This window comes from Zonotrichia albicollis, chromosome 3, assembly GCF_047830755.1.
Source record: "Zonotrichia albicollis isolate bZonAlb1 chromosome 3, bZonAlb1.hap1, whole genome shotgun sequence".
Lineage (NCBI taxonomy): Eukaryota > Metazoa > Chordata > Aves > Passeriformes > Passerellidae > Zonotrichia > Zonotrichia albicollis.
In genome coordinates this window covers 83,034,547-83,059,224 of record NC_133821.1, presented here as the reverse complement: position 1 = coordinate 83,059,224, position 24,678 = coordinate 83,034,547, and the positions used below count along the sequence as shown (strand labels likewise).

Here is a 24,678-nt window from a genome sequence, read left to right as displayed (position 1 = left end):
CCGAGGGCAGCTCTCGGGGCCCCGGCGCCGCCCGCACCTGCGCCCGGCCCGGGGAACACGGCGGGAGCGCGGCGGGAGCGCGGCGGGAGCGCGGCGGGGCGGCCCCACGGGGCGGCGGCGGGGCCGGGGCTCGCTCCGTCCTCCCTCCCTGCCTCCCTCCCTCCCGCGGGGGCGGCGCGGCGGACGGGGCGGGCCGGGCCGGGCTCCGCCGCCTCCCGCCGCCGCGGTGATTGGCCCGGCCCGCCCCTCGCCCCGGCGCCCAGGCCACCTCCCTCTCTGGCTAAAGCGGGCAGTAGGTGAGGGGAAGGCGGCCAGACAGGAGCATGGTCGCGGCTCGGCAGCAGCCTCCGCCGCCGCGCCGCGCCTCCCTGCCCGGCCTCCAGCGCGGCTCCCGGCGCCCGCAGCCGCGCGGGGCTCTGCGTTAGCGGCGGAGGCTGCGATGCACAAACCGCCGCTGCCGCCTCCCGCCGCCGCGCATCCTCCCGCCGCCTGAGGACGCGGCCGCCTGCGCCCCCGCGGAGGGAGGTAAGCGGCGCGGCGGTGCCCTGCGCTCGCCGAGCCCCCGCCGCCGCCCGCCCGCCGCGCCGGGCATCGCGGGGCTGGGGCTGCCCTGCGCCTGCGCTCGCTGCCCGCATTAAAAACTTCCTGCGTGCCTCCCGCTGCCTGGGGGGTGCCGTGCAGGGGCCAGCGGGCCCTCAGAATGTTGCTGTGGTGGTTTGGGGTTTCTTCCGGGTTTTTTTCATCTTGGCGTGGGGGTTTCCGCCCCCGCCGCGCACCCACAACTTCAGGCGCTCGCTCGGGGAGCGGCGGCGACCGCGCAATTCCTCCCCCCCACCCTCCTCGGTCCCGGGGGCGGCGGTGTCCCCGCAGACCCCCGTTCCTCCGGGGGCGGCTGTCCCGGTGGAGCCTCCATCCCATCCCCGGGCCCGCTCCCGGAGCCGCCGCGGAAGTGCCTGGCGCGGATCGGCGCGCACCCCGCCGGCAGCCTGCTTCCCTCCCTGCCTGCTTCCCAAACGCCTCGGCCAGCCCCGTCCTCTCCCTGCGCCTGGCATGCATTCCCGATCCCCCTTCTGCTTCTCCACATCCCCACGGGTGATGCGTACGAGGAACTTTTCAGCACAATGTTGCCAAAATATATATATGTATATTTGTGTGTATATGCATATTAAAGCAATTCGTACGATTCCCATGCCGATGACATGTCCTCGCCGGTGTGAGGTTTGTTTGGCTGCTGCTGTGCTTTTCCATTGATGCTTGCTTTTTTATTTTTTTTTTTCCTTCTCTTTTCTTTTTTATTTTTTTTTCTTTTTCTGAGGGTTGTTTTCCTGTAACTTATCTCCGAAGCCGAGTGCTGCCTGGTGCCGTTCGGAGCACAGAGGTGCATCCCTTGGGTGCCGGTTTTCCGAAGGTCTGGCTTAGGCTAGGAGGGAAAAGCTACTTTCTGTTTTGACATTGAGTGGACGTGGCGAGCTGTCCTTGTCGTGTGAGGATGCAGGTCTGTGATCCCCGGGTTTTTGAGTTCATGTCTCTGTGCCTTCCCGGAGGGTGGAGGAAGGTCTGGAGGAAGGGACTTGTGGAGATGGATGGTGGTGTTTGTCGTACACTTCATAAACAGTGTGTGCTCATCGTCTCCAAGATTATTTTATTTTTCCTCCCCTGGTTTCATTTATTAAACTGAAAATTTCCCTCGAACGCCGGAGACAGATTTATCTCCCCACCACAACCAAAAATGATGGAGCCCTGGTCATGTAGTTGGCTGCTTATCTTTTGTTACTGTATATGAAAACTGCATAGAAAAAACCACAGCATTCTGGTAACTAGATTAAGGGGGATTTAATCACTTTTCCATCAATGAAGGAAAAAGCCATGCATGTTTACTGCAGGCTTATTATTGTTTAAATGGAAGATTATATAGAGCATATTTCCGATAAATGAAGAAACTTTCTTTTTCCTGGTGATCTTGAAAACAACTGAGCAGTGTGTGTGTATAGGCACGTGTGAATCTCTTGCACCGATTTAAACACATTTATCAGGCTCTTCTTTTGGGGTACTTCCAAAAACCCAAACTACTGTAGCTTTAAGGTGACTGCAGATAACAGTATTATTGTTTTTTATAATTAGCAATCTGCTGAAACTTTAAATCCTCCTTGAAAGATAGCATCTGTGTGAGAAAAAGGGTAGTGTTCCATAAGCTTTATTCTTTTTTTATTATTGTTTGCCTCCAAACCAAAGCAACAGAGTGTCTCTTATTGTTGTATTCCAGCTTAAACTGCTAATAGTTTTTTTTTTTTTTTGCCCATGTGGAGAAAAATCAAGTACAGCAATATTTTACTCTGATTTATCTGCGTCAAACTTTAGTTATGCTCGGGAGGTTGTTTAATCTTCTCTGAGTAATGTTCAGGATTGTGGCTTTTTGTTTGTTTATTCTTATAACCTGTTCTTATTGTGTGTATTTCTAGAAGTTGACTTCAGTTTAGGATGAAATATTGGAGCTATGCAAATAATTTAGTGACCCTACCAGAATGAGACTTCGCCTGCATTTGTAAACTGTGCTTTTCATTTCCTCGGTTTGCATAGCTGTTTTTTCCCCCATAACATCCAAGTTGCTATTTCCTAATAATGCCTAAGGTATTTTAATTGAAAATTAATATTTGGTGTTTGAATAACTAACTCTGAAAAAATGAGGGTATCACTGTGATTTGTTTAAAAGTGGAAAAACATCCTGTCATACCAAGTCCTTGTCTTGCAAATAATGACCTGTAACACGTAATTTGGATGAATTTCTGTTCGTGTTCATTTTGCATACAGTGAAGGGTGTTAAATGAACTCTGAAATACAAGCTGGGCTCTTGGTCTCAAACTGCCTGACTTTCCTGCATTTGTTGTCTCCAGTAGCTTATGAAATGTGTGCACAGTGTGTCAACCTTTCCCTTAACAACAAAACCTATGAGCAAATGTTCAGTGTGAATTATATTACGGAAATAAAATATTCTATAGTTGTCATGGTTACAAATAGAGGCAGGGTTACTGGTTTTCATCTGCATGCTGGGGAGGGGGGATCTAGTTTTGTCACTTTTTAATTACGTTTCTATTGAGTGATGGTCATACTTCAGATACCCAATATATTAAATACATGGCACAGTGAATTAGATTTTGTCAAAGTCTTGCTGAAACGAAACAAAAAGTGGTGGTGTGCAGGAACAAACCCTTGTTCATTGGTTTTTTTGAAGCAGAAATCTTGAGGGAAGAAAGTAACGAGCTCTGTTTTGTCTTGGTTTCTAAATTAGCATGCTGCTGGCGTTGCTGCTCTTCTTCAAACAATAATAAAAAGTGTATAGTGTGTATGTTGACTGGAAATCTTCTCAATGAAAGGAGAGGGAGGCACGGATCTAGGAATTAGATGTGATTTTTGGGTTTGCTGAGCGCCGTGTCTGGTGCTATCACTTTCAGTGCCTGTTTGGGAGCAGAATTCATTATGCCCAGGTTTGTGTGATAGTCTCTGCGGCGATGCTGCTCTGCTCCCATGCATCCTCCTGTGCCAGGTAGCGCTCCGTGCTGCCCCTGGGAGCTGCTCAGCTTTGGGCTGCGCTGGCAGCCACCAGGATCGGACCGTGAGTGTTTGCAGTTGTTGGCGCCTATCCCAGTGCGTGTCTCTCCTTCGCCGTGCTCATCTGCAATTCAGTCTTGTCCATGCCTACTTGTTTTCCTGACCTTTTAATTTAGTTCCGATACCTGATGGACCCAGTTCTTCTGAAGCACAGAAAAAAAAATAAATAAAGGGCCAAAATAATTAATTTTTTCCTTCCATTCTTGTCTTTGTGTGAAAACTCATACACAGCGTTAGGGTGGGAAAAGTATCCCATGATCTGTGAATGGAGAGAGGCATTCCTGGCTGCCCCACCTTATTCAACCCTTGTAACTTGCATCATACCCCTATTGTGCAATATTTTTTTTATCTTAAAACTCATTTGGAGTTTTCTGCTGCACTTCGAAGCTTTGGTCTCTCTTTATTGTTTTTGTTGAGTTTTTCTATCATCCCTTCTTTAGGTTGAGCATGGTCTTACTTGAGTTCTTGTAATGACTTGCCCACTAAACTCCATGTATGACTTGGATTTGCTGCTGTAGGCCATGGTCCCAGGGAGCCCACACAGGTGAGGGCCTGATCCCAAAGCTGCTCTGCTTGCAGAGCCTCAGCTTTATAGTGCAGCACTGAAGTCTGCATCACCTTCAGATCACTAATTCTTTGTGCCGCAGTCGAGATTCCAGCTAGCTAAAAATCTCAGCACGGGTTAGTGACTTACTTGGTCCTTCTGCTTTTTCATGTTTCCTTCCAAATCTTCCATTTTGCACAGTTTGCTGATTCAGTAATTTTAAATATGGCATAGTATCATTAGGTTCTGTGATTTGTGTATCTAATCACTTTCTTAATGTACTCACCTCTCGGCAGAAGAAAGACAGTGTGAAACCTATATCCTAAAGCCCATAAACATACAAATTAGATATTGTTGAATATACCTGCAGGTAACCGAATTACTGCATTAACCCTTTGTCATATTTTTAAAATAATTTCTCTTGTTTTATGTTGGCTCACTCAGTGTGGAGAATTTCAATATCCCTCTGTGCAGTTAACTCTTCCATAAAGTTACTTGCAGGAAGGTGGAGCTCCTACATGGAGGCTTAAGATGCTCTTCCCAAGAAGTAAACTGCCAACAGCAAATCCGAGTGTGAGGCTGTATGAAACATAAACAGCTTTGACATGCTTCTGTCACTTCTGTGTTTCCTTTGTTACCAGAAGTACAAAGAACTCCTCCTCAGCTATAAAGACATTAAAAGGAAATAGATTAGAAATCTCCTATGGGAACGCCTTTGTCAGGTTTTTGCAAATCACCGGTGTGTCCCAGGGTGTGAATATGCATCGTGTACCTGGTACAGTGAAACCAGAACTGGTGCCAGCGGTGCCCAGAAACCTTCCCAGTGCTGTTGTTATGCAGCCAGTTACCTCTGTGCTGTCCTGACCATCTGATAAATGACAGTAACTGAATTCCTAGTCACACTCTTCCATAAATAATTTTATGTTGTGGATTAGGATATGTGGAACATGGGACCGTTTTGTCTAATTTTTATGTGCTGCCTGCCTTTTTTTTTTTTTTTTTTAAATGTGTGATGCTTAGGTTTGGGTTTTCAGATATTCACAACTTGGATTTTGGCCGTAATTGGTATTAACATCAGAAAAACAGTTTTTTTTGGTGGTCTTAAATTTCAGGTATAGTACTGGCTTGCAATAATAATACTGATTCTGTGAATGAGTCTGCTGAAATATAGACAAAGACTTATTTTAAAATGAACTCAGTGTTCCTTTTGTAGCGCTCTGTGATTTGTGTTTTTAATTCCCTGCCATTCATTACAATATGCTATGTGATGGGTAATGGTGAGCTGGGATTTCTGTTCAAGTTTGGTTTTTTCTGGGTTGGTCTCCAATTTTAGAGCTCTCCATAAGTACAGGTAGTACACAGTTTGATTGGGAAGCAGATTATATCTCAAGGTGTGCAATGGAACTCGTTTAGTGCTACAGTTTGCAAGAAAATCTGCCACTGATAAAATTCCTTTGCAACATTGCTGTTAACTAAAAGCTGTTAAGTATGCCGTGGCAGGAGTGTTTCTTGGACTCTCAGAGTAGTTGAGAGATACTGTGAAGACTCCTTCAAGTTGATATGGCGGTATCTGAGACAATAACCATGTTTGGTAGTAGGACTCAAATTCAGAAGAGGCTAATTTGTTGAGCTGGACTCTATTCATATGTCTCTTCATATTTGAATCTTGGAGAGAGACTCATTATCAATCTCCAGTCCTGTTTTTTATTTTAAAGCCCCCCCCAGACAAACCCAAAAACCTCCACCCCAAAACCCAGATCTGCATGACAGGGCAGACTTCAGAAATCCTGGGTTTAAGGTGTGATTTAAGGCCTTTTGCTTCAGACACTTCTTAAAGTCCATGCTGATGAGTAATTAATATTTAAATTGGATAATTCTGCTCTAAGATCTGCTTTGTCAGACCTTGTTGCAGGATTTTGTTTTTGGTCTGCAAAAGCAATGCTGGTGGATTTGCAGATCGCAGCATGCTACAGCCACTCAGAGGAAGGTTTATTTTCTCAGTCTGAGGCTTAAACATGCTTTCTCCCTTAATTAGAGGGAGAAGAATTTAACTGCAGTTAGTTTTTCCAGCCACAGGTAAACCCCAGATCAAAAGGAGAGGTGAAAGAGTTCAGGAAGTTCATTACAGTAATCACATGACATGGAATAACTTTGAAGTGGATGCAGCTGTGTTTACCTGTGCTTTGAAATCTATATGTATTGCGGAGTTCGGTTGATTTGTAGCTTGTTGAGCACCTGAATTCATTAAATGATTCCTAACATATTGTATACTTCACAAACTTCATTTTTCACTTTTTCTTGATTTTTTTATTGTCTCTTGCCTGCCAAGGGTGGAACAATGCCAAATTGGAACACTTCATGTTACAAAATGTTGTTGGGTATATAAATGTCTGGAAAATACTTTTGAAACTATATGAAATGCTGCAGAATGAAGTTAAGCAATATCTTTTTAAGCTTATTCATTAACTCTTCTTAAAGTTTGGAAGAGCAGTGGCAGAGAAGCTGCTCATTCTGTATGAAGTTTCTTATGTTCTAATACAAGCAGTAGAGCACAAAAATATACATGTATGTGAAATGTATAAACTATTTCAGCTGTATTGACCTATACACAGTAAAATGGCTCCTTGGCAGTGCCTATATTCTTAAGTGTATCCTTAATATGGGGTGGCTCAGTAGAGCTCTTTGGCATGAAGTTTTTGCTTGGATTGTGAGGGCCAGGAACTCTGATGGCGTTGGAGGATGGTTCTTGTGGTTGAGGCTCTTTTACTTTTGCCCTCTTATTGAGTGGCTTTTTAAAAAGACTAGTTGGAGGTTATAAGGGATATCTTTGAAGACTCCATGAATGAAAGAAGGAAAATAATAGAAGAAACACTTTTCCTAAAATTTTACTGGCAGTAAAATTTACTGGAGTAGGGAGGAATTTCTGGAAGGTTGGAGTAAGTGAGTGCTTGATTATGAAATACTGGTTATATTTTAAGGGGTTTATTTAATAACTGGATCATATAAATATCTACTTGAAAGATGTGTCTTGTTTCTTTCTCATCCTCTCTTCTCAGTTGTGGATAGGGGTAGATGCAGCGAAGCTTAGCCAGGTGTTCCTCATGACAGTGGACTGCCCTGCTTCCCCCCCCCCCCCCCAGACAGTGGGTTTCTCCCCAGTTGTGCAGACAGCTCAATAGATTTCATCTGAAAAGCCTCTCTACTACCACAGACACTTTGCAATCCATCCTACTCAGAGTAGAGAAATACCAGAAACAGTGAGGATATTGTGTGATGAGAGGTTATGAAAAATGCTGTGCCTTCTTCCTGTAGAAGGGCACAAAAATTGTGTGACTAACACTCCCAGGTCATCTCTGACAGACTTGCTAATAAAATGCAAGGCAAAATGTTAAATGTGCTGCGCTGCCCTCTTTATTATGCTATTTTTGGCTGATCATATGAGGAAAGTATGTATCATTTAAACAAAAGTCACTGCTCTGTCTTCCCTTCTTTCTCACCCCCACACTGTTTCACATTTCTAAACATTGAGCATACCAATCAATATTCCATTAAGAGGAGAATTAACTTGGGAGAAGCTTGCATGTATTTGCATGTAGTAGCTTATTTCTTGGTCTGTGGCTTTGTGTTGCCTTTCCCCAGTGTCATATTCTCCTTTTTTTTTTTAAGAACACTCCAAATATTTGTGCAATTACTGCTTGTAGTGAGGTTTGCCATGCCCCATCTTAATTTTGTCAATATGAATTGCTAGTAGAGCTGTCTGCAATGCCCTGCTTGCAGGCAACATCAGTCAAATGTTTGCAGTTACCTTTTTGCTTCTGTTTTACAATAGCTGGGCATCAAGGTACTAGGCTTCAGATCAAATGTTGCCCCCGGTTACACACATGTAGTTAACAGAAATCAATGTTGCATAGGCGTAAATGAAAGTTGGGTTTGATCTTTGGTGAGTTAACTCTTATCTCTTCTACATTGATGCTAGTCTAGATTTTCTGCAGGCTGGATTGAATGCCCATTCTCAAATTCAGAATTCGTGAGGTTTTGGCTGTCTGTGCCAACATTTTATGCCTTATGGTCTTTGTATGAGACTGAAAGTAAAAACCTCCCGCTTGCTTTCGGAGGTCTGAGCCTTAAGACTGCAAACAAATGTAATGAGATGTGATTAAAAGCTGCCTGTAGCACATAAGAGTGTGGGTTGTGGCTGCGTGGGACCTCCTGGGGAACCTCTCAGTTGATCTTCATGTGTGAATTGTCACAGGAGCTGCTGAACTGTGGACCAAATCCCGATCTAGTTAACACCTGTGGAGCTGACATATTCCAATATGTATCTGATGTTGCACTGTGCTTCTCTACCCTGAGGAACAAATCACTTGTGAAATTCAACTGTGAAGGTCTTGAGGTTGAAGAAAAAGTCTGCAAATCTCAGTAGATGACAGCAAATGGAAGAGAGGGGGAAGGAAGTATTTGCTAGTTTCTGATGTGTATGGTCCAGCTGCTTCAGTACCCATTCTTCTTTCCCCTCAGTTCTGTATTAAATAAAATGGGCCAAATTTGTTCTTGGCCTAGGTCCATGCAGTCAAATAATGTTATATTTGGTATCCTGAAAACATTAGATAAATGTTCTACCAATTCTTTAAGTTTATTGAATCTTTGAAATAAAGCTTCCTTCCTGGTATGTTTTTTCCTTTTTGAAAGAAAAGTGTATAGTTTTATGATTAAACTTCTGGATAGTTTGAGTTTTGCAACATTACAGCCTCATCTCTCTGAGAACTAAAAGGTAATGAGAAGTTGTGTTACTTGGAGAAGGTAAAAAAAGAGCCTAAAAATGGTGTAGGAATTAAGGAAATAATAAGGCTTGCCTGCAGTCCCTAACTTGTGAGATTGACTTTAGAAGTGGTACTTGGATACAGATCTGCAGCCAGAGATGAAGGGAGAGTTATGATTGCCCTAATACTCTTTATTTTGGTTTGGTTTTCCTCTGTCTGAGAGAGAAATTTTGAAAGCCCATTTGTGTGTGTATAGGGTATGTTCTTGCTAAAAAAGAAATTGAAGCAAGTTTTCCTTAAATTCACTGTTTCAATATCACACTTGAACAGTTCACAGCAGCATCCTTCAAGCCTTCTAAAAACTATTCTTAGACAAATATTGTTGTTGCAGCAGCTAAGTTACTGAAGTATTGTATTTCAAGAATAATACAAGTAAAACAAAAACCCCAACCTTTGTGCCATGCTGGCATCTTTATTCAAAGAACTGCATACAGCTGCAGTGCTCTGATGGCAGAGTTGAGGGAGCGTGGGCTGGAGATGAAGAATGGCACCCAGTTGGGTCAGGTTGAGGGGCTTAAACACTAATTTATGATGGAAGTGCAGGTGCAGCTTGAGCCCAGGCATCTCCTGCTGGAGGTGATGGTTAACCAGGGCATCATCTGGGGAGGCCAGGGGTCTGATTAGACTCCTGCTGGAAGTCCTTGTTAACCATTGCCTTCCCATTTTTAGGCTGCACTGTTTATCAGGCAGTTATTCAGCTTTAGGAAAACATGAACAGGCTCAGACTTCCTCAAGATATTTACTAAAATGGCATCACACATGACTTAGTAGAAGTCTTTTCCTGTCAAAATATTATCTCGTGAAATTAGAATCTATCAGTTCATGGCTATCAGTAGACCAGTCATCTCTTGCATTTGACTATAGCCACTTAAGGGTTGGCTTAAGTGGATAGTTTTACTCTATCAAACAAAGCATGAAACCCTTATTTTTATGTAAAAGAGATTGCAAATTTAACAACAGTCAGAACTGTTCAGCCTTGGGCCATCTTGATTAGAAAATTGAAAGATTATAAAACCTCAAGATTAACCACCAGGACAAGATCCAAGAAATGTCAGTGCTCATTTTACCTAGCTAATATTACTTTTAATTTCAGGCAGAAATTTAGGATTAATGCTTGGGTGTCGTGTGCATAATTATTACATGCCCAAATAGACTGTTTAATCTTGGCTTGCACTATCTAATGAAACGAATATGTTTCGCTGTAACTGCAGTCAACATAATGTTTAGAGATGCTTACAAGAATGATTATCTGACAGCTCATACAGGAGAACACCAAGTGACAGCATTGCTCTGCAAAACTCTTGTCTTCAGAAAAAATGGTAAATGTAACTCTGAATCTCTGTGTGGGCTGTTGGCCAAGAAGAATTTTACACGAAAAGTTTCTGATCTTCGCCAGGCCCAGAGCAGGTTCTAAGCATTGGTATCTGACCTGTCTGCCACCAGAGAGGGAAGGAGCTCTGTACAGAGCAGGGATGCAGGACTTGGATAAAGGCACGTGTCAAAAAAATGAGTGGGTTTTGATAGGTTTTGGGGGTTTTTTTCTGAGGGCATGAATATTAAATCATACAATTTCTTTAAACCCCGGAGCAACTTCATGAGCAAAGTTTTGTTGCCCAGAAACATCTATAAAAAGACAGAAATGCTTTACATTCTACGTATGGAGGAAAGTTGCAAATATTTTTGCCATAAAGCAACAGTTAACTGCAAGTTGTACTGTGGAATCTGGAAGCAAATACCTAACCATCCTGAGGAACCAAGAAAGTGCCATATTCTGTATGAAATGGAAGCACAAAGACCTTCCAGGGAAATCTGGAAAGCAGTGGAGTTCTTCCATTTTCCTTCACGTGACCTCAGTGTTCTTCTGTGGCTTTTTATTTAGCTGCCACTCTGAAGCTTTGCTGTTGCACACACACACAGAAAAAGTATCCCTAGAAACTATGTGGGGTCATCTTGAGTTCTGTGTGTAACTGCAGCTTTTTTTGGCTGCTTTGGGGTCAGGTTTGTGCAGTCCCATCTGCTTGGTAGCTCTCTCCTCTTCCAGTGTGGCTGGTTTGCCAAAGCAGCCTGCTTTACATAAATCTATATAAATATTCTCAGAGTAGCTGTACGTGCACTCTGCTCCCAAGTTGCTGCATTATCTCTTCTGTCACTTCCTCTTAAACCTTCGGCTCTCTTTTTTTAGATTTATCTTGTTTCAGATTAATGAAAGCACCACCCACAATTATTGAGCATCTGAAGAATAAAGCACATCATGTTAACTTCAGTTTATATTTGAGGTTTTTTTTTTTCAGTCTTTGATTTTTCTGTTGAGGCAATAAACTCTTCTGGAACAAGGGCTGTTATTTTTTTGCCTGTACAGTTAGAGCTGCCTCCCTGGTTGTGCCTGGTACTTTAACAGCACAAAAATGATTCATAAGCTCTGAAAATGCTGTTCTTTTCCATCCCTCCTTTCTCCAGTTCAGTTGACAAAGATTCTGTTATGCTGAGGCAAATGAGAACTTTTCTGTTTCTCTTAATTACTTAATTTTTAAGATGAAAATATATCCTAGAGAGGTAAAATGAAATGTTACATAATGTTATGATTTCTATTTTAACAGGATTTAAAAAAATTTTGAGATTATTCTAATCCAGAGCTAGTGAGCAGTAAGACAGGCTTGTTAGTCAGGGCTGTATCTGTTTCTTCTGGAAGGCAAGTATGTGCTTTGTCTCACTCCATTAAAAATAGTAATCCCAGGAATATATTGAAGGCTCCAAAGTATTTCGGAGGTGGTTGTTGATGTAGAGGTCCACAGTCACGCCCACCAGAGGGCATTTTATCACCAGTTTCTTGGGGAAAAAGTTTTTTTCCTTAAGTCATGAATAAAGTAGTAAATATTGGATGGGAAAGCAATGTATGAAACATTGTACAGATAGCTTTTTTGTTTATATATAAATACATATGCTTATTTCCTGGCTGTATTTATATGTAAATAAGTAATGATGTAGGCTTGAATGGTTGGGTTTCCCCTCTGCTTTCTAAATACTTTCTAATTTTACTTAGGGATAATCTGGGGGAGAAAGGAATTCCTTAAAGCTCTCCCACAGCTGGTGTAGCCATTGGTTACCAGGACTCTGCCCTCCCCTCCACACAAGTGCAGCAGATGCTTGGGATGATTGCAGTGTAGCCTTGCTCCCCCTCTCCAGGGCACTCGGAAGCAGAGGCTGCTGTTCAGGAGCCCTACTCATTTAGGAGGCTGAAATTTGTGAATATAGTTCATAGCGAAGCCCCTGGATCTAAAGGAAGCACTTGGCAGCTGGGGAAGTGTACATCTGCCAGATGGACCTGACATCTTGTGTTTGGCAGCAGTTAATGCTAAGGCATGATATGCGAAATACAAGGATGACAGCTAGGAAATGAATTTTTATTCTAAAAACTGTGTTTTGATTTTGGTTTTTGCTTTTTTACTCATCTGTTTTCCATTATGAAATAAAGCTCTGCAGGAAGGGAAAAAAGAAATCTGCTCCTGAAAATACCTTTTCTGGCCAGTTTTCAGGGTGTTTCCTCATGAAGCTGACATCTGTGCTGAAGGTTGGGCTGCCCTAGTTCAGATGTGCGACCTTCGTGGGCCTGATACAGCACATAAAATGTGATTAATTCCCTTCAATTCCCTATGGATAAATAGATTCTCCCCAGCAGAGCCCCTGTGACTTGTTTGCAGTCTCAGCAGAGGCCTGGGGTCATCTGAGACCAAGCTGCAAACCCAGGCAGGGCTCTGAACAGCCTGCATGTGCTGGGACATGCAGGCAGAGCAGTGGTAAAAGCCTTTCTCTTTGCAGGGCATTCTCTGTGTCTGTCTGGGATGTGCTCTGAATGATTTCATTGGAGATTTGGAGACTTTGTGATCTTTGAGAATGTGGCCCTTATCCACAGTGATCTTGTTTGGGATGAAGGAGGCCCAGATGCAAGGCAGGAGCGTAGTTCTTTGGAGCACAACCTCTGGGCAGTGCCTGCAGTAGGGATGGATGCTCTGTTCCATGTGCTGCTAGTGGGGAGGCACGAGGTGCTCTGGCTCCCCCTGATCCCAAGGGTTTCATGGGGCTCTGGTGTGAATACTTTGCTATGCAAAACGGGGTGAAGACCCTCAACCAAACGGTGTCTGCGGGGCTGTGTGGAAACAATTGCTCAGACCTTAAGGTGATTGCAATGAAAAAGTGAGGTGAAGGATTAATCAAGACTAGCTGTGCTTCATCAGCAGCAGGCAGCCTCCTACTAAACTACCTCAATGTTTTTCAGCCTCTTTTTTCAGATGATATATCCTTCAGCCAGGAAATATTTTTTTTTTTCCAGCAGTTAGTGTCTGTGCAAATTAATGACCATAAAAGAATTTTATTAATTCTCTAGGACTAAAACTTTGAATTACATTTTTGGCTAGACAAATTTGCTTTCTAGAACTGTCCGGATGATTTGATAAAGACCTATGTCTTTGCCACCTTGTCATCACTGAATTTAGTAGCTTAATATCTCCAAGGGTTGTAAAAGATATCTTGTGGTTAAGACTTGAGAGAATTGAGGGCTCGAGTGTAAATTAGTGATAAAAGGACTTTGGATGTGAATATATACTTTGTTTCTTTGGGTTTTAATTTTGCCTGTGGTGATGAGCTGGACCACATATAAACGTGGGGACCCAGCTGTAAAGACTTAAGTGAGGGAATGTTGTCGTAGTGGGTGAGTTACTCTGCTAAGAACTTTGCTAGCATAAAAAACCCCAAATCTGTTCGGGTGAAAAAAAACAAAAGTAGATGGCAGCACTAAGCTGTTCTGAAGGAGAGAGAATCTGAAGGTAGGAAAGATGAAAAAGCCTGTTAAATCTGCAATTATTGCAACAGTGCAGAGCTCCCACAACATGATAGCAACTCCTATTAGCAAAAGAACCTTGCAATCTGGTTTCCCTGCTGTTATGTTGGGAGTAGATGCTACTGCTTCTTCTCATTTCATTAGGAAGGACCATGTGAGGTCTCAGTGTAACTCTGAGCCAAAACAAGCTCATATCTAGGTTTCCTACAGAGTGACTTAAGGATTTGACCTGACTGCTGTTTGTATCTTGGTGCTGACTTGTTAGCACTATTGTTATTGTATCAGAAACAATTCCTTTGCTTCCAAGTTATGTTCAAAGGCATATGTAACCTCAACATATTTTCATTGAGGCACGTAGGTCTGTGGCAAAGTTCTTGAGTTATTTGTTCTGTTCGTAGGGCTACATAGCCAGTAGTGGTTTTTTGACAGATTTAGCCAATACCAGACTGAAATCGTATAAAGATGCTGATTATTCTGCATTTGAATTAGTATTTTAATGTGCCTCAGCAGAAGCCTTTTATATTAAAAAGAACGACTTGTCACCTTTTGCTTACTATGCTGCTTTTTTCAGTCTGATGTCAAACACTGATTTAAGGCACTTCTGGAAGAGGAGGGGGAGGAGATGCTTTCCGTGGAGCCAGGTGACTGCCTTGCTTGAAATCTGTTTCTGAGCAGCAAAAGACTGTTTTTGCATTTTGTGAACTCCAAAATAAGGCAAGCAAAAAACCAAGTTCACTGTTTTTGTTATTGTACTTACGCTTTGAGGCAGCAAGTAAACTAAGGAATTGGCAGCATTGCAAGGGCAAAAAACTTGAATACTTTCAGGACATTCAGCTTTGAACAGGATGGGAGAAAATCCATGTGTTTTTAATTACCAAACTAGCTGTTTCCAACATTTTGTCTGACCAGCACTCTCTTTAGGGAGAAGGAGAGCCTGCTGATGGTGCAGAAGGTGAGCTGCTTGGACTCCAGTTAGTGGTGTGACAGCTGCTCTTGGGGAAGCCTGTTTTAGTGCTCAGCCACCCTCTCAGTGAAGAACCTCTTCCTAGTGTCTAATCTGAACTTTTTTTGATCTTCTTTTGCAAATGGAAAACTAGTTGTGTGGATGGATATTTGGTGTAGCTAATCAGAAAACCCTGAAAAAAGATGTAAGAACCAATAAATCAACAAAAAGGAAAAAAACAACCAACCAAAACAACAAACCCAACCAAAAAAACTCAACCCAAGATTTTTTTACATGGGTTGATTTGTAGCTTCTGCACTGAAAGTAACTAACTTTATATGGTGGTGATTGCATGTATTGTTTGTTATTATAAATATTATAGGAATTTGGCAGGGTTTTAGACTGCTAAAATAAACTGTTATTTTAGGAAACAGCAAGTAAGTTCTGCCTCTGGAGAAATGGATATGTTTTGAGGACATAATTTTTAATATTACAGTTTTTATATTTTCTTGAGCAGCTAGGGTGGTTAATTGATATACACTAGGAATGAACTTGTTTGTCACATGGATCTTATTGGTCCAGTTGTGACCTCAGAAAGATGGGAAATATGATGTTTTTTTGTCTGAATTTAAGTTTGTGATGCTCCTTTTAAAAAAAGATGTTTAACTTAGTGTTTTTTTGGAAAAAATATTCAGTGCTTTTAAAGGTTGTGTTGTGTCCAGATGAAGCTTAAAAACAGACTGACCATGGAGCTGCCAGACTTTAGGTCCATTTAATGAAATACCTACTCCCAGAAGTTCCCAAGGGGAACCATTTATAAAAGGAGAAATGATATTTTGATTTGGGCTGTTGTAATTATCTTTGTCTCACAATATCTTTCAGGGGTTATCCCAGAAGTTTAATACCTTGTACCAAGATTTGTTTTATCCTATACTCTTTAATCTATTGATGTTCTTAGTCATATGTGTCTGCTTTGGGGCAATTCTTGCTTTTTTTGGCCTTGACAACTTCTGGCTTCAAGCTCTGCAGTCTGGTTAGACATTTTTGAGATGATCTTATTTTTATCTCTTCTGTAACTTGTAGCTTTTATTGAATTTCCCTTTATTATGTAACCAAGAAGAGAGGAACTGAAGTTATGATTTCTCTCTGCTAGTGATGATTTTACATTTTTATTTCATCCCTGAAGTCTGCTATCCAGTCTTCAGTCTGCCTTCAAATAAGCTTCTCCACATCCATAATACTGTTGTCATGGTCCTCTGAGCATTCTCTGAGTCTCCAGTATTTCCCATGGATTTGGGTGCCTAGCACAGAGTAAGGAAGCAATACTGATGATTTGATAGTGGCACTTCAGAACTGCATTATTCCTCAAGCTAACACACTGAGGGTTTCTTGGTATCGTTTTCCCCGCCTCACTGAGCAGTTGTTGCAGAGTTTTCTGTGACCTCTCCAGACTGCTGCCCATAGGAATTTAGCTGAAGGACTGAAAGTCTGGATTGCTTTCCTTGAGATGAAATTAGTTGATATACTGTTTATTTTAGTACAGGTTATCATTGATGTTTTTAACTTAATGGGTTTCCCTTTCACTAAGATCAGTGACTCTTCTGAATGGTTTTACAGATTTTGGGGAATCTGAATTGGATCTTATTCTGTCTTTGGAACGAGGCTAACATCAAGAAATTCTCATTTTTTTGTGTGCATATCAAGGGTCCTGTAGTTCCACAGGTTTCCTTTCTTTACCAAGCTTTGCCTCAGTAGGAGATGGTGATTTGCTGAAGTCTGGCTGTTCCCTTACTGTGCTCAGGATTAGATGCTAAGTTTTGTCTCTGTCTGGTTTTACTCTCAGGAGCAGCTCGTGGAGAGGAGGGGAAGGATGAGCAGTATGACTCAGTGTGCAGCATGCCCTCTCTATCTGACAAGCTGTGCAGTCCCTGAGGTTCCTGTCAGCTCAGGCCAGAGCAGTGGTGTCTTTAGTGCAGCCAGGCTTGTGTTTGAGTCCTCCAGGTCTTCGCATCCATGTGTGTTGGATTCCCCCAGCTGAGCAATGCTCGTCTCTGCTTGTATGTCTCATCCCCATCCCACCTATTTTCCTCTGTTGCCTTTATAATGAGTCAAGTTGAATTTCTTTAAAAAAACTTGATACCCAACTTCCCTCACTGGCTTTGACTTCTGGCTGTCATTTCTCAGGTGTCTGAACAGTTGCCTCAAGGCTTCTGCTTCTCTGTTCATTTGTGCTGATTTAAGCTGAACACGGCTGATTTATGAAATATATCTTAAACAAAGTTGGCTGAATAGCAAGGTTTTTTTCTCTCTTTTTCTGTTTTTTCCCCTCCCTTCATGGAAACTTAATTACTGAGGGGCAGAAATGATTTTGGTGGCTGGTATTTTTCTGTTTTTATTCAATTTTCATGAAAATTAGATCCAAACGTAAGTACTGTGCATTTCCTTCACGCTGCAAATTCTAAGAAAATATCACTTATAAACAGTGAAACAAACAAATAAAAATGTATCCATTGCTTGTTTGCTTTGAAGTAATACTTGTATATAATCAAATGACTCCAGGAGCTGGCAGGCAGCTTTAAGAACAACATCAAATGTGATTAAAGCAAATACTCAATTGGCAACCATTGGACCTTTGTCACAGTTAAGGCTTCTCAGCATCAGACTTTCAGCACTCCTGAAACACTGTGAGAATGAATAAATAACCATCTTCAAACAATCTGAGGTGATTGCATCTGTTTGGCCTTTGTCGTGCCGTTTCTGCTCTGTGACTTTCTGCATTTCTGCTTCACGACTTTCTGCGTTTCTGCATTTCTGCAGTGTCTCATGTCAGGCTTTGCAAAGCTCCAGGAACCGGGGAGCTGAGATGCAGAGAAGAGAAGGGATTTGCCTGAGGCGCTCAGATCAAATGTACTCCCAGTTCTGGTGGCAGAAATTGCACATTTCTCTCCAGGCTCCAGTAATCTGTTGTCCTGGAGGGCAGCACTGTTTGTTTGTGCCTGGGCAGTCTCGAAGGTGACCTGCCCTCAGGGCTGGGTTGGTGGCTCTTGGCTGCAGTGGGGAGGTGAAGTTTTGCCTGTGATTTGAGCAGGCTGCAGTGGTGATAATAAAACCATATCTGCCCCACTGCCAAAGACTTGGCCAGTGCTTTTTAAATTTTTTTTTTTAATTCTGCAAAAGTAAAATGGTCCTTCCCCTCAAAAAGATCAAGAAATCTTCGTTGTAATGTACTGCCACAATAATGCCTGTGGCTTTCAGCACTACTTGAATTTTGCCACTTTATTTTCTGGAGTATTTGTTTTTATTTCAGTTGTACACTGGGCTGTAGAATGTGGTAGGCTCCTGTAGCAATGCCCTCAGTCTGCCCCAGTGTGCTTCTGTGATGGCTGACAGTCCCAGAGACCTTGCCAGGGAGCTGCTGAACACAGTATGCAAAGAAGTGGCAAAAAACTTACGGAATTGAGCCCTAGCAAGCAAAAAAAAAATATTCCAAAGCTGTGACTGAGGCAAGTTTTTCTGAGCTTGGCAAAGGAGGCTGCGATGAAGGTTGCCTTGGAACTGTCGTCGTGCTGAAAGGGAACTCATGGTCTTTGGCTTGGATGTTAGCATGGATTAGAGCCATAGGGTCCTAAAGGGTTTGGCTGTCTTAGATAATTTTTGCTAGTGTGAGTAGTTGAATTGAGGCAGCTCCTCCACACTGCTCAGTTCCTTAAATAAGGTACCTCTTCCAAGGAGTCAACAGTGTTCTGTTAACCTGGAAGAACGTGGGTGACTAATTTGCAGTACAGTGCAAAGTCACACCTCTGGCACCAGTGCTGTGCAGGAGCCTGTGCATTGGCACAGCAGTGAATGGAGCTGCTGGAACTGTGTGCAGGGCCATGGTCTGTCAGAAGCTGTCTTGATGAGTAGTCCTCATCCTGTAGATGCTGGATGGCTGTGGAGATTATTCTGTATTTCCCAGAGGTGGGGTTTTTGCTTGTAAAAACTGAGTCATGAGGTAAGAAAAGCCCTTTACGCCATTCTGGGTGTCTGATGCCCAGACAGTAGCAGCAGCTGTCAGGCATCTCTTTCTTAGTAGCACAGAAAAGCTGGGGCTGTGGGGCAGCGCTGAAGCTTCAGCACAAGGGTATCCTTAGAGCACTGAGCTGGGGCTCAGCCCTCAGAGCAGCAGCAGGTAACACTGCTCCAGAGACAAGGGCTGTAACGGGAATGTCTGAGCAAATGGAGTGTTGGAAATCTGAAGCACTGTCCAGAAGGGAAATGTCCTCTAAAGGAAAGTCAGCTGTGCAGGAAGGAGATGATAGAGCTCTTCCTGTTTACACTTAAAGGAGAAGTAAAAGGATAATCTGCTGTGACAGCTTCCATGTACCTGCTGCACTGCTGCCTTAGGGATGCCCCAGTCCTTGCCTAGTTCCTGTGGCTGCCAGCTGCTGATAGGGGGATGCAGCCATGGATGGCCCAAGTGGAAACACCACTCCTTTTGGAAGAAGGAAGAACTTGGCTTGTGGAGAGTAGGAGAACAATTACAGATAGCAAAATTCTTCCTTTGTGCATGGAATTGGGAGTTCCACCTAAAGACAGGTTGTAATATTGCTTATGCAATCCTGAGAACTTTCAAGAAAGGAAGAAGTAGCAACTGAAGATGTTGTTCATAACTAATCTTGTGCTGAGACCTGTTAAGTCTTTGCGTTACTTGAATTGTTTTATTTCCATATTTTAAAACCATCTGAGAAAGAAATTACTGTCCAGCTGTCTTCCACCTGTATTTTCATAAAGTTGACCCTGCTTCTAGCTTAAGAATATGTTGCCAATTACCTCCCTTTCTTTAGTTACTTTATTTAAATGCCTTATCTCCTAGTTCTTGACTTGATGAGGTTTCTCCCTATCAGTCATGAACATAATTATATGAGTGTTAGGACAAATCTTCAAGCTTTGAATGGTGGTTGTGGGAGAAAACATTTTAATTTCTTTCACCCTTTTGGGGGAACATGCTCTTTCTAAAAGTCTGCATGGGCCACGTTCTTTTAGTTGATGTAACCAAGCCAGTGCTGCTGTGATCTGGCAGGACTTGCTCTGACCTGAGCATGGAGAGGTCATGAGGTCCCATTTACCTCTTGGGCTCTTTGTGTTTGCCACTTGAGAACTAGACTGAGAGGCTGTCATGGGGCAGCATTTCTTGAAGTGACCTGCTTCTTTCATCTGGCAGTGACACCTCACCCAACCAGCAAGGCTGTATGTGCCAAACTGTGTGCGTACTTGGTAGCTCCAGAGTCCAGACCACAATCTTTTTGTAGAATAGAAGCCAAACCCTGGAGTTGGGCTGGTCCTCTATAGTTACCAGCTGCCTGGCTGGTAATCTTGAAGTAGTGCATTCTACATCTCATGTCTATACAAGCTTTCACCTATATCTTAACTGTGAGGCAAAGGTTTGTGCTTTCAATGTGAGAAAGGTCAGGGTTTACACTGTCCTATAAAAGCTTGTGGTTATGGACTGAACTCCTTGCTTTTGATGTAAAAAAAACCCCAAAAAATCAACAAACTAAAATCAGTAGTTAACACTCTTAAGCAAGTGTCCCTTAGAGCATGTTGAGCAGTCCAAAAAAGCCTCTTGCACACTTAGGAAAGAAAGTGCTGAATGTTTCCAGAAATGCTGTGTGTTACTGGCATAGGGCACTTCTGTAGTTCAGTTGTTAAGCAATATTCTAAGCAGGGCAGCAGTAGGGAAATTCCCACTGATGGAGAGCTTGCTTAAACTATTTAAAAACTTAAAATGGTCAAATCTTTACTTAAGTCAGAGGAAAATATTGAAATATGTTCTTTCACAGAAAGGGTTTTCCTTTTGAACCCAGCTGGACATTTTTAGCCTGAAAAGAAAACCAGCAGCATAGGTAGATACCAAATCTGTTCTGCGAAGAGCTGTTAGTCCCACTGGAAAGATTCCTGAAATGAAAACTTCTCCAACACAATGAAGTATCAGTAGTGCTTCCTTCCCCACAGTGGAAGTTCAGAAACACAAATGTGGAGCATCAGTCAAGCTGTTTCCTTGAAGTCCTTTGCTACCTCATTACTTATGAGAGGGGGCAGCCAATGTTTGCTGTATCATTTTGGTTTGGGATAGTTTTTTTTTGTTGTTGTTATTGTGTTTGAGTTTTTTGTTCTGTTTTTTTTTTTTTTATAGTAGCTCTGAGGAGAAGCGTAATAGCAATGGGAGTTCAGCAAAATAGGCAGTGTAGTCTGCTGGGAAGTGTCATAATTAAAAGTAAGCTACATTTGTCAAAATAAATGAACAAAACAAAGTTTATGGTACATTAACTTGTTTGCTTACTTGCATGTAACCAATTTTTTTTGGATTAGCAATTGGTGTCCCACTCATTAGTGAATGTTAAATAGGTTCTATTGTGGTACTTATTGGCAAGTTTGAGAACAGAGAAAGAAAAGGAAACAAATTATTGGGACCAGGCCCAGTAAACTGTTAAGTACTCTGGTTTGATGTGAATTTAAAGGTATTATTTAAACTTTCCTTCAAAATGGGAGAACCAGCTACCTGCAGCCCACCAGGATGGCAGCAAACTTGGCGTCATCTGTCATAGCCCAGCTGCTCTGTGATTCAGATTTGATTTTTTGGAAGATGTCAGAGGTGTTGCTGACCTTCCTGTGCTGGCAGGCCTGGGCCAGGGTCTGGCCTTCACCTCTCCCTGTCGTGCTGGGGGCTCAGCTGCTCTTGTGTTCCACCCTTTGGAGCTGCAGCTGCTTCTCCTGTTAAGCACAGCTTTTCCAGAAGGTACAAAGTGAAATTGGGGCGAGCCTTGCCAAATCCTTTGCTGACTCTGAGGCTGTGAATACCATTAGTGAAAGCTGACTGTAGAAGAAATTCTCATGTTGCTGTTGAGAGAGGTAATGGCTGTGTCTGAAGGATTTCCATGCTACCGACGTGAGGAACGAGACACTGGTTTGTGTCACAGTCACAAGACAAATCCCTGCGACAGAGCAGGCTTCTACATGTGTTTGGAGGTGGCAGAGGAGCTGTTTTGGCAAGTGCATTAATTCTTGGAGAATGATTAGGCAGGATGGAGCTCTTCCCCCTCTGTATCAAGGAGGTTTCTCTCCCGATTGTTTAATTTTTTATGAGTAAGGTACAGGAAAGAAACTGCGTAATTCATGAACCGTGTTTTAATCAGGTGTTAGCACTTTGCTGTTCCATATGTCTTACTAGGTATCTCAGCAGTTTTTTTGAATGACAGTAAAAAGTAAAACACGAATCAAGCCACTCTTATCTCTTCTTGCTTCACCAAGCAGGACTCAAACAAGGAGATCAGTACAGTGGTCCCGAGCCAAGATCCTCAAGAGATTTTTAGCAAAGACTGCAGTGCCAAAGATACTGATGAGGTGACGTAGCAGAAACTTCTTAATGTTTTTAACATTCAGAATGTCAAGGAAGAAGCCATTTTTACTCATACCTGAATGTTGTTTCTTTGTCCTAGGTAGCAGGTAAAGAAGCTTGCTGCTCTCTGAAGCACTTATTGATCAGTGTCTCCTGCCTGGTAAAAGTGTCTGTACCATCTGTGGCCAGGGATGTATTCCTTTATACTGTCCTGGTGAGCCTGGCATAGTATTGGTGCTTTCTTGTATAAATTAAATCTCACCTGAAGTGTGCTTCTAATATCCTAAGTTTTGTCACCAAACTCTTACTTCTATTAGAAGTATGATTGGCATATACATTTAGTGATGTTTTTTGAAGAAGTTTCTTTGTCTAGAGAAATGTGATTAGCAAAACCAGGTTAAAGGAGCTGGTTATACTTGGTCTCCAGTACAGCATTAGCTGCATACTAATGCTGACAAGTTTGGAAGATACAAATAGCTATCTTTGATGCTAAATCCCATATTTTCAGGGTATTACAACCTCACTCTAAAATGCTGAAGTACTTCCAATGGCTTTAAAGAGGTGCAAGTTAATTTCAGAACCTGTGGTAAAGCAGATTGATTAGTAACTTGGGGCATTTAGAGCAATGGGATAACTCTGGAAGAGAGAGTGTCTGTGTCTGAACTCAGAATGATGTCATATCCCAAGCCATTCTGTGATCACTGAAGTCTGCAGAGAAAGATTTTCCCCTTTGTTGTCATGGGGAATCATCTGGATCAACTCCAGGCTGCAACTTGCTTGGACCTTCTGGTCTCTGGCTGAGAATTTTTTCAGACCTGCTGGAAACATGGTTCATTTAGCAAGGCTTATCAGCAAAGCCAAGAACTGTGTTAAGGTTAATATTCCTGCCTTAGAGAAGGTTTCTTGCATTATTTCCATAGGAGTATTTTTATTTTGCTGTGATTGATGGCCAGTGGTTAACCAGAGCATCTTGGGTTGTGCAGAGCTGTATGTTTGAAGGCTGAGCTGTGTATGGCCAACGGTTGAAATATAAAGATTCAAATTAGATACCTTCATACTGAATGCAGTTCAAGGAATCACAGAACAGTTTGAGTTGGAAGGGATCTTTAAAGTCCAGTTCAATCCACCTGCCATGGTCAGGGATGTCTACAACTACGTTACATTGCTTGGAGCCTCATGTAATCTGACATTGAGCATTTCCAAGGATGGGGCACCTGCCATCTCTCTACAGAGAAAGATGTGCCAGTGTTTCACCACCCTCATTATAAAAAACTTCTTTATATTGAATCTAAATAAACTCTTTCAAAAAGTATTGCTTCTTGTCCTATTGCAACAGGCCCTGCTATAAAGTTTGTACCCATCTTTCTCACAGGCCCCCTTCAAGTACTGAATGGCCAGGATAAGTTCTCCCTGAGGCCTTATCTTCTTCAGGCTGAGCAACCCAACTCTGCTTTTCCTAACAGAAGAGGTGTTCCATCCCTCCAGTCACTTTTCTCTGGACCTGCTCTATCAGGTCAATCAATGTACTTTCTGTGCTGAGAGCCCCAGAGCTGGATGCAGCATTGCAGATGTGGCCTCAAGAAGGTGAAGTAGAGGGGCAGAATCACCTCCCTCTCAGTTCATAAGAATTCCCGAGCTCATGTCCTTGAGATGAACTGGATGTAGGAACATTTAAATAAGTTCTCTTGTTGTGCTGTGAAAACACTGTAAGTGCCTGTCTTGGTCCAGTTGATAAGTGAAGAAGTGGAAGTGAGGCTCTCCCAGGGTGTGCACTAGGGTAGCATCAGCCTGTTGGAACCACTTGGACTCAGCTGGGCTTTGATTTTTGTACCTGTCATTAAAAACTTAAACACTGAAAAACGACATAATTGAAAGAATATTATATGAGGATTATTCTAGCAAAAGCCATTGGAGTTGGGATTCTTAAAACCCATTCACTAGGGGCACATCAGTTCCTGTCTTGATCTAGTCTCTGGATTTTTTTAAGCCGACTTTATTCTGTGTAAATTAAAACCAAAACTGAGACCAAACTCATTCTGAGGAAATTATTAGACTCTATGGAATTAAGCATAGTGCTTCTGGTCTTCTAAAATCATGCTTTCAACTTCTGCTGGAGGAATATCAAGTTGAGACTTTCTCGCAGTCATTTAAATCTTGCTGAGTGCTTTGAGTTTATCAGCAGGAGTACATGATGTGTTCTTCCCTTCCTACCCTCTACCCCCTCCCACAACTTTTTATTTCTACATGATTGGCCCTATGGGATATAAAATAAACATGCTTGCTCCAGAAGGCTCTGTAATGCAAGGAAGAATAGAGATCTGCTCTTCCCATGGTGACAGAATGCCTAAATAAATAGTTGCCAGTATGAGCATAGAAGCTGGAGTAATGGGAGTTTAACCACTAGGAAATGTATTCAAAGGACAATTGCTAGTAGAAGAAAATAAGCTAAAAATAAGTATGCCCCTTCCTAATGTTGCATGGTTGGTAAAAGGGAAATATTTATCAATTTTCTATACCTCCCCATCCTCCCCCCCATCCTTTATTTGAAAATTC

At 42.5% G+C, this 24,678-nt stretch overlaps 1 protein-coding gene across 4 annotated transcripts in view; it reads left to right on the top strand.

Moving 5' to 3' along the window:
- Nucleotides 1–229: 229 nt before the first annotated feature.
- Nucleotides 230–24,678, top strand: part of KLHL29 (kelch like family member 29) — a 388,622-nt gene continuing 364,173 nt past the window's right edge. The window contains exon 1 of one of the 4 annotated variants that reach the window (XM_074538031.1): nt 230–525. The gene's annotated coding sequence lies outside the window, so the exon portion shown is untranslated. The remainder of the gene's footprint in view (nt 526–24,678) is intronic. The other 3 variants (XM_014265655.3, XM_005485101.4, XM_074538033.1) reach the window with 3 other exon arrangements.